The sequence below is a fragment of the Oncorhynchus gorbuscha genome, unplaced genomic scaffold (assembly GCF_021184085.1).
Source record: "Oncorhynchus gorbuscha isolate QuinsamMale2020 ecotype Even-year unplaced genomic scaffold, OgorEven_v1.0 Un_scaffold_645, whole genome shotgun sequence".
NCBI lineage: Eukaryota > Metazoa > Chordata > Actinopteri > Salmoniformes > Salmonidae > Oncorhynchus > Oncorhynchus gorbuscha.
Window position 1 is genome coordinate 414,255 of NW_025745751.1, and position 9,072 is coordinate 423,326.

The 9,072-nt window shown below is 42.8% G+C and overlaps 1 pseudogene; it reads right to left on the reverse strand.

The window, feature by feature from the left end:
• Positions 1-4,140: 4,140 nt before the first annotated feature.
• On the reverse strand, positions 4,141-7,938 carry LOC124019623 (annotated as a pseudogene).
• Positions 7,939-9,072: the final 1,134 nt, after the last annotated feature.

The following is a 9,072-nucleotide window of genomic DNA, read 5'->3' on the forward strand; positions in this document are numbered from 1 at the left end:
AGGGCAAATAAAAGTAGGCTGAAACGTTAGTAGGCCTAGGTTAGGCTATAGAGCCTATCCCTCTCAGCTAAAGGAACATAAATATAGATTGGACGGCTATAATAACATTTAGCGGGGCGGGTGGTTCTTTGGATATTGGCTATATGTTGTTTTACCTCCTTTAGTAATGGCATTAATCACATTTAGTCATTGGTCCGTTTCTCATTGACCAGGATTATCTTTCAAAAAACGTTTTGTCTCTTTGGGAGTTTTGAAGTGTTGCAGGGCTCCTTGGTGAAGAATCCTGAGCTCGTTTGGGTACTTGAATCCCCTGAAGATACCTCGGTCAATGGAGTATTTCTTCACTTCGTCAAACTCTTGGCGCTTTCGGCGTATTCCAGCTGACAGGTCCTGGTGTAAAGTGAGTTTGGCGTTTCCCACTGTGATGGTGTTGATTTTCGCCGCCTGTAGGACTCGTTCCCTGTCGGTGAATCTCAGGAAACGTATGGTGATTGGGCGCGATGGTTGTCTGGCTGCTGGTGGGAGCCTCATTGCCCGGTGAGCTCTCTCTTTGGGCCTGTCGGTGGACAGGTGGAGCCACTCGGGAAGTTTGCCTTGCAGGTAGGGGATCAGTGGCATGTTTCCCTCTTCTTTTTCGGCCCAGATTTAATAGAACACAATTATTCCTTTGCCCCCTGTTTTCCAGGTCCTCTGTTTTCTCTTCCAAATGCTCTATTTTCTTTTTAGCATATGCTATTGTTTCCATGGCATCTGTCAATAAGTTTTGCATGGATAGGATTCGCCCCTCTGCCTCCTCCAGGCGCCCCGTGTTTATCTTGTTGTTGATGTCAGGCAAAGCATTTTCCAGGATTGTCACCTTGTCCCCTATCGCACTGAGCTGAGAGTTAATGGCATCTAATTTATTGTTGAGTTCTGTACGTTGGGATCTCAAATCAGAAAGGATGTCTTCGACAGAGTGTGAGGTTGGCATTCGTTGGGCCTCGGGGGGGAGCGGGTCCTCTTGCTCCTGGCTAATGGCGCTAGCTTTTTCTGAAGCTAGCTTCTTCTTGGAGGCTTTTTCAGTCGCTAATGCTCGAGTCCGGGTAAAAATGTCACCTGTAGTGTCGCCTTTTGTAGCCGCCATTACTTTTTTACTAAAGCTAAAGGAGTTTAAACTTGAAGTGGAGGTAAGATTAGGAATTGGAATCTACTTGTGCGGTGCTCTTAGTTCACACGGCCATCTCGTTCAAGGGTCATGTGATCCCCCTGGATGACACTTTTTGAATGACTGCTGGCTGCAGCCTGGAGCTGGTGCATGGAGGATGACTGGATGACCCATTGTGTTCAGTTTGGATGCTCTCCTAGAGGGGAGGAGGGTGAGGGTGGCTGGGGAAGGGAGGTGGGGAGAGTTAGAAGTATACAAGTAAAACTAAATGCATGCTCTTCAACCGATCGCTGCCTGCACCTGCCAGCCTGTCCAACATCACTACTCTGGACGGTTCTGACTTAGAATACGTGGACAACTACAAATACCTAGGTGTCTGGTTGGACTGTAAACTCTCCCTCCAGACCCACATCAAACATCTCCAATCCAAAGTTAAATCTAGAATTGGCTTCCTATTTCGCAACAAAGCATTCTTCACTCATGCTGCCAAACATACCCTTGTAAAACTGACCATCCTACCATCCTCGACTTCGGCGATGTCATTTACAAAATAGCCTCCAATACCCTACTCAACAAATTGGACGCAGTCTATCACAGTGCAATCCGTTTTGTCACCAAAGCCCCATATACGACCCACCATTGCGAACCGGGAACCTCTCGTTGGCTGGCCCTCGCTTCATACTCGTCGCCAAACCCACTGGCTCCATGTCATCTACAAGACCCTGCTAGGTAAAGTCCCCCCTTATCTCAGCTCGCAGGTCACCATAGCATCACCCACCATTAGCACGCGCTCCAGCAGGTATATCTCTAGGGTCACCCCCAAAACCAATTCTTTCTTTGGCCACCTCTCCTTCCAGTTCTCTGCTGCCAATGACTGGAACGAACGACAAAAATCTCTGAAACTGGAAACACTTATCTCCCTCATTAGCTTTAAGCACCAACTGTCAGAGCAGCTCACAGATTACTGCACCTGTACATAGCCCACCTATAATTTAGCCCAAACAACTACCTCTTTCCCTACTGTATTTATGTTATTTATTTATTTTGCTCCTTTGCACCCCATTATTTTATTTCTACTTTTCACATTCTTCCACTGCAAATCTACCATTCCAGTGTTTTACTTGCTATATTGTATTTACTTTGGCACCATGGCCTTTTTTTTCCTTTACGTCCCTTAACTCACCTCATTTGATCACATCGTATATAGTCTTGTTTAGACTGTATTATTGACTGTATGTTTGTTTTACTCCATGTGTAACTCTGTGTTGTTGTATGTGTCGAACTGCTTTGCTTTATCTTGGCCAGGTCGCAATTGTAAATGAGAACTTGTTCTCAACTTGCCTACCTGGTTAAATAAAGGTGAAATCAAAAATAAATCAAATAAATAGACAGGTGTGTGCCGTTCCAAACCATGTACAATCATGTACAAGTATTTCTGTTTTTTATTTTGTATAAATTTGCTACAATGTCTAAAAACCTGTCTTCACTTTGTCATTATGGGGTATTTGTGTGTAGATTGATGATTTTTTATATCCATTTTGAATAAGGCTGTAACGTAACAAAATGTGGAAAAGGTCAAGGGGTGTGAATACGTTCTGAATGCACTGTATAAGAGGCCATCTCTATCATTCATTCATGTTGGGTAAAAAGAGGAAAAAGTTAATATTAGAACAATATTGTGTGTCTGTGCACAGTCTATCTACACACTCCCTCAGGGTTTTAATGTAACCACAAATACAATGAAGTAAGGGAACAATGAATGGCAATGTAACATAGACCATACATCACATATCAGTTTGGAGACAGTCTTGACCCACAACTACTGTGGGAAAGACTAAGAGGACATCAATGTGTTGCACAAGAAATATAGAAGAAAATAAATACTTTTTATAATGGATATGTTTATTGGTCTTTTACAACAACAACAAAACAAGTCTAGAAATACAAGAAATAAAAGGAGATGATGAATACCTGGTCGTCAACAGCCAGTCCACTAATAATAACAACCTTCAGGATGTTAAAGCTTTGAACCCAATGAAATCCTACTTTCTGCCTGGCAGACAGAAGGCTCCATAAATCATTCTGTTATAACACTGGTTCACACCAACACCATGGGAGAGGTGCTAATGGTATAATATGACACTAAAGCTATGAAACTGGTTCAAACACTATACACTTGTTTTCTCCTCATGTCTTTATTGAGAAGTGTCTTTCAAGAGAAACAGATAAACCTTTTTCCCCAAACTTTTTACGATTTAAAATAATAAATGCCTCAAATATGTAATTAGTCATTTACAAAATGGTCATTTATGTTTAACATTTAATAATCAAGACATCAACAAGTGTGCATATTCAAATTGATCGATTGCTCTTCCCTGAACCTGTCACACCCTGACCATAGTTTGCTTTGTATGTTTCTATGTTTTGGTTGGTCAGGGTGTGATCTGATTTACCCTTCTGTAAATCATGCTAATATTATTCAGCCATTTGTAATGCATTGAAATTAAGGTGACACGAGATGTCAAAGAGACCTTTTTGACTTAAGTATTTTGTACATGGTACAGAAAACATAACTGAATAGCCAGAATTATACATTGCAATATTATAGTATGACAAGCACACATTTGGGCTGTCTGTCTAACAAAAAGGCCTTTGCTCCAAGTCTGACAAACCTAATTCCACACATTATCGTACACCACTTAAAGTAGATTGATATGTCAAATATAAAATGGTGGGTTATTGGACAAGGTTATATTGGTTAAGTTAACATAGTCTTTTGCTGGTCATATATATAGGGGGAATGCTGAGGCAACATGGCATGGTACAATCTAATTTCCTACAAACCTGCTACAGTTATTTTTATACTAAACTAAGTGGATTGCAGTATCTCTATGACAGTGGTGGTTTTGATGAAAACATTTCGGTGGGATCATCATTTAGGCTACCATTTAAAAATAATTCCCTCTCTTATACTGTGCTTTGTTTTACATATGGTCCAATACTGTACAATCATGAAAGACACATGTTTTTACCGACTTGTGTGCAGTCGTCCACCTGTGTGTCAGTAAACCAGCTGAAATGACAGTGGTTAATTCTAGCTAGAGGGCTGTTTGATTCTAATGGCTGTTCCAGGGAAGTAGCTTAACATCATTATGGTAAACTCCTGCTATTTGTTTTCGAGTTCCGATGCACACTCAGACGCCAATACAATTTAAATGCACTTTTATCTGCAATTGATGTTAAAAAACGAATCCAAGGCTTGATGTGCGGTATATTCATAAGGAGGAGATGATGGATTTGCTTGGCCCTGCAGCTTGTCATAGAGGGGTAAGGCAGAGTAGTGGGGTCCACTGCTGGTGTCTGGGGTTAGGAGGACAGGGGTAAGGTTTGTGGGGCGGAGGCCTTGCTGCGTGTGGGCTGGAGGGAGCGCGTCTACTCTGGTTGGGGAGCTGCTGGCGTCTCGTTGGCATTGGCGTCCGTGGTCTTGTTTTCCACCTCATCGTCGGATAGGAGGTCGAGTGATGTTCCCTCCACCTGCAGCTGACGCCTGCCTGAGCGGCTGGAGGAGAAACTGATGGGGACTCCACGCCTGCAGGGGACAGAGGGGGCCAGGAGAGGTATTAGTAACGAGGATCATCAATTTGGCCAATATACACAACTGTTTGTGTGTGCGTGTGTGTGGGGCTCTAAATACCTGAGGCGGCTCTTGAGTGTGTTGACCTCACGGCTGAGACCCTCGCTGCTCTCAGTGGCATCGTCCAGCTCCCTCTGCAGCTTCCTGCAGTAGGCGTTGGCACGTGTGGCCTCCTTCTCAGCCTCCTCAAGCTGCCTCTTCAGCTGCTTCATGCGAGAGTTGGCCTTCTCCATCTGACCCAGCCAGGTGTCACAACAGACATCAACAATGATGAACAGTCAATACTAATACTTACAATACTCAGCAGTCCTATGGTCCAGTGGTTACTGGAAAGAACCTACTGTAGGAAAGACTCCAATCCTAAATCTTCACACCTATCCAATGCTGGCCCACCATTTGCAAGTTGTACTGAATTGGATAGAAATCCTTCTTTAGCTGTGGAACATCTTAAAAATGGACTATGCAGAATTCACCTAATTTCTGTTTGTGTCATAACAAGCAGTCATTGTGTAGAGAATCCATAATCAAAAATATATATATATTTTCAGCTGTTGTACAAAACCAAAAGTAAAAGACGCAAAAACTAAACTTAAGAACGGAAAGCATAGAAATGGAGCACTTAGAACAGATATATCGCTTCTTAGACTTGTTTTCAATGAGAATTAAATATCTATAACTCAAATGTCTATGTTAATTTGGTTAAGTCTCCCAAAAAGTTACATATTGTAGCTTTAATATCTGAGATGTCCAAACTTCCGTGACAAGCTCTTCACCTGTTCCTTGTACTGGTCGGAATGGCGGCGCTCGTCCTCCACCTGCATGCACACCTTCTTCAGCTTCTTCTCTGTCCGTCTCACAAGCTAATTGGCCGCTGCTCGCTCCCTGATAGGAGGACAGAGGAATGAGGTCATAGGACAGTTAGGACAGACTCATTAGTCATTGATCACATTAACATTTATTGATCATTAACATTTAGATCACAACCTCTCTTCCAACGGGATGAGCTTGTTCTAAGGCCCTCATGAACTCCTCCTGAGTCTTGGTCTCCTATTTCACCTTGTCTAATAAGGTATGGAGTTGTTATAAGAGAGTTGCTGTGTTTCTCACTTAGCCTCCTGCTCCAGCTGCTCCTCCAGCTGCAGTATCTTGGCCTCCAGGGCGGTGATGGAGGCCTTGAACCGGCTCTTCACGGAGCCCTCCAGCTCGCCCAGCTTGGCCCGAAAGTCCTTGTTCTGCCTCTCCAGCTGCTGGCGCGCATTTTCACTCTTCTGGGCCATGCTGCGCTCTGCCACAAGCTCCAGGGTCAGGGTGTCCACCTGGGGGAGGAGAGGGGGAAGAGAGAGGTGGAGAGAGGAAAACAGGGAATGAAGGAGAGAGGGGAAAGTGAGAGAGAGATGAGGGTAATTTTTATGGTAGGTACTTTTATGGCAAATTATGCTTTGCATTTATGTCATGATCTGTTGACAGTTGTGACTGGTGTGGCAGTGACCAACTGGGTTTACAGTAAACTAAACAAAAATATTAACATTAGTAAATTTGTTGCAAATATACAACAAATTTACTAATGTTAGTATTTTTGTTTAGTTTACAGTCACTAGGCAGAGTGGCACCTTTTCAATGAGGTACGGTCAGAGATTAATAGATCCATCTGTGTTAAGGTGCTCCTAACAGTATACGCTGATGATGACAGCTTGTCGGTCGTTAAGGTTGGATATTAGGTTATTAAATTATTGAGTCTGTGCTAGAGTGTGCAGCTCTCCTTTTCAAAGGTCCTCCTAACAACCATTGCAAAGCTATGTTCGATCTGTATCAGATCAGCGTCAACTGAAGTGGAATAGGCATTTTACATTCCATAATTGTAATGATTCCTCGTAGGTGGAAGGAGGAGAGGACCAAAGCACAGCGTGGTAAGTGTTCATCTTATTTAATGATGAAAGAACACTTCAAAATACAAAACAACTAAGTGAAAACTGAAACAGTTCTGTCTGATGCAGACACACAAAGATTGAAAATAACCACCCATAAAACACAAAGGAAAACAGGCTACCTAAATATGGTTCTCAATCAGAGACAACGATTGACAGCTGCCTCTGATTGAGAACAATATCAGGCCAAATACAGAAATAGAAAATCATAGAAAAACTAACACAGACAACCCACCCAACTCACGCCCTGACCATACTAAAACAAAAGACAAAACAAAGGAACTAAGGTCAAAACGTGACAATAATAAAATGTTACTCTAAAGTATCTTAAGAAGATAGAAGCTAATAAATATGTTTTATGTTTACTGTATCTTGTATAGGCTGTAAATGTGTCTTTACGTTTGTCTATTAATGGCAGCACCAATTCATCAAGTCAAATTCTGTGAATGTTTGAATGTAGGCCACTTGGCCAATAAAAGTTGTTTTGATTCTGATAGACAGTAACGTTACTTTGAATCTCCTAGTCTCTTCCCATATCCCATACAATCACACGTCAGTGGCCCAGGGAGCGTGGGAGAAAGCCCAATTTGTATATTTTATGAAATAGGAATAACTCTGAATACACGATCAATTAATTTTGTCAATTATTTTTCAACATTTTGGTGTGTGTGATTTGTTTACTATTTATGCTGGTAACGCTTAGACAGGTGCATCATAATTTGGTTTATGACATCACAATGTGAAATGGGCAACATATTTTGAAGTTCTGTAAAATAAGGCACAGTCTACAAATACACTGAAATGGGATGTTTGTGTTGCTGTAAAAAGGTATGTGTCAATTCTGGGCTAGAATTTGTCTAATTATGTTACAATTTAGAGTATATTCTATTCTTTTCAGCTATGACTAGTTGTTTCATTGTCTATTTATTTGTGCCAAATGGCAGGATTTGGGACAGAGGGTATAACTGTATGGTTACAATGGTTTTATTTTTATAAACATGTATTTTTGCTATTTGTTAGCCTATGATACAGAATTCAATATGATTGGGTGACGAGTTCTTTATTTTATGGTCAGATCATGTGGTTTGGGTGTGACATTTGCTGCTAGTTCAAATATAACATATATAATGTTTCTCCAAACAGAAAAAGAAGTGCAGAGTTCGCCTCGGGATTGGGAGCCGCTGTCCATCGCCGTTCCCAATCCCACCCAAACTGACGTCATTGGATGCCAGCATGGTAACTGCGTCAGTTTGGAAAAACCGGGAGAAGAAGAACGTAAAGGATCACCACCAACTTGATTCTTCCTTTGTCTCTTCTTTCCATTTGAAATCGTCTACAACATCTCTGACGCCCCTCGACCCCTTGTCTGGCCGAACACCAATCGTCACTCCCTCACCCCCTCACCCCTGGATCCCCTGTCAGATCCCCTTCCACTCTCTTCAAGTTCTTCGGCCTCTCTTCCCTCTCCTCTCTCCACATGTCATCTCTCTCTTCTTCTTCTTCTTCTTCAGTGGAAGGATCAAAGAACTCCTCCCCTTTTAGTGCTTCTTCTGTTTCCCTGGCTGTCTCAACTCAGTTTTCCTCCTCCTCCCCTGCCCCCCAGCCCTCCTCTCCAAACCCCTTGGACCACCATGGAGAGACCAACAAAGACAGTGAGACTGCTAGGTACTGCAGCCTGATATCAAATTTCATGCCAACCAACACCATTAAATTGAAATGAAAAAGCCAATATAATATAGCTAACCTAATGCATATGTCTGTGTGTCTTTACAGAGATCTTATGAGCTCTGAGGTCAAAGAGGTGGGGGCAGTTGTTCCACAGACAAAGAGAATGGTACCCCTATTTGCTGACATCGCAGGTCTGTAAACGGGTGCCATTTTTTGGTGCTATTTGTCTCAATTAATCTTTGACAAAGCTTCTCTCTTACTGCTCTCCGTCTCTCGGTCTCTCTCTGCAGAGGCCTCCATTGACCTGAAGGCTTCCTCTGTCTCCTTGGAGAGGTAAGTACTGTAGACAATAGCCACCTTCATCTCACTCAACTCTACATAAGAGTGGTCCCTCACACCATGACATGGTAAGGAATATCTGTATGCCTGTACGTTAAAACAGTGTTCAAACAGACCGATTGGTGTTGAGCTGCTGCTACTGAGGCCTCTACCCTGTCTCTCTTCCTCCAGGCCATTGGTCAGGTCTCGGGAAGCCATGGCTCGCCTCCCCAACCTGTTCAGCAAGAGTAGCATCCAGCTGGGGGAGCAGAGCTGCACAGGCGAGGGCGAAGACAACACCAAGCTCCTCGGGTAAAACACACACACATCTACACACACACACACACACAAACCTACTCTTATCTCTGAGCTCTGCTTTTTGT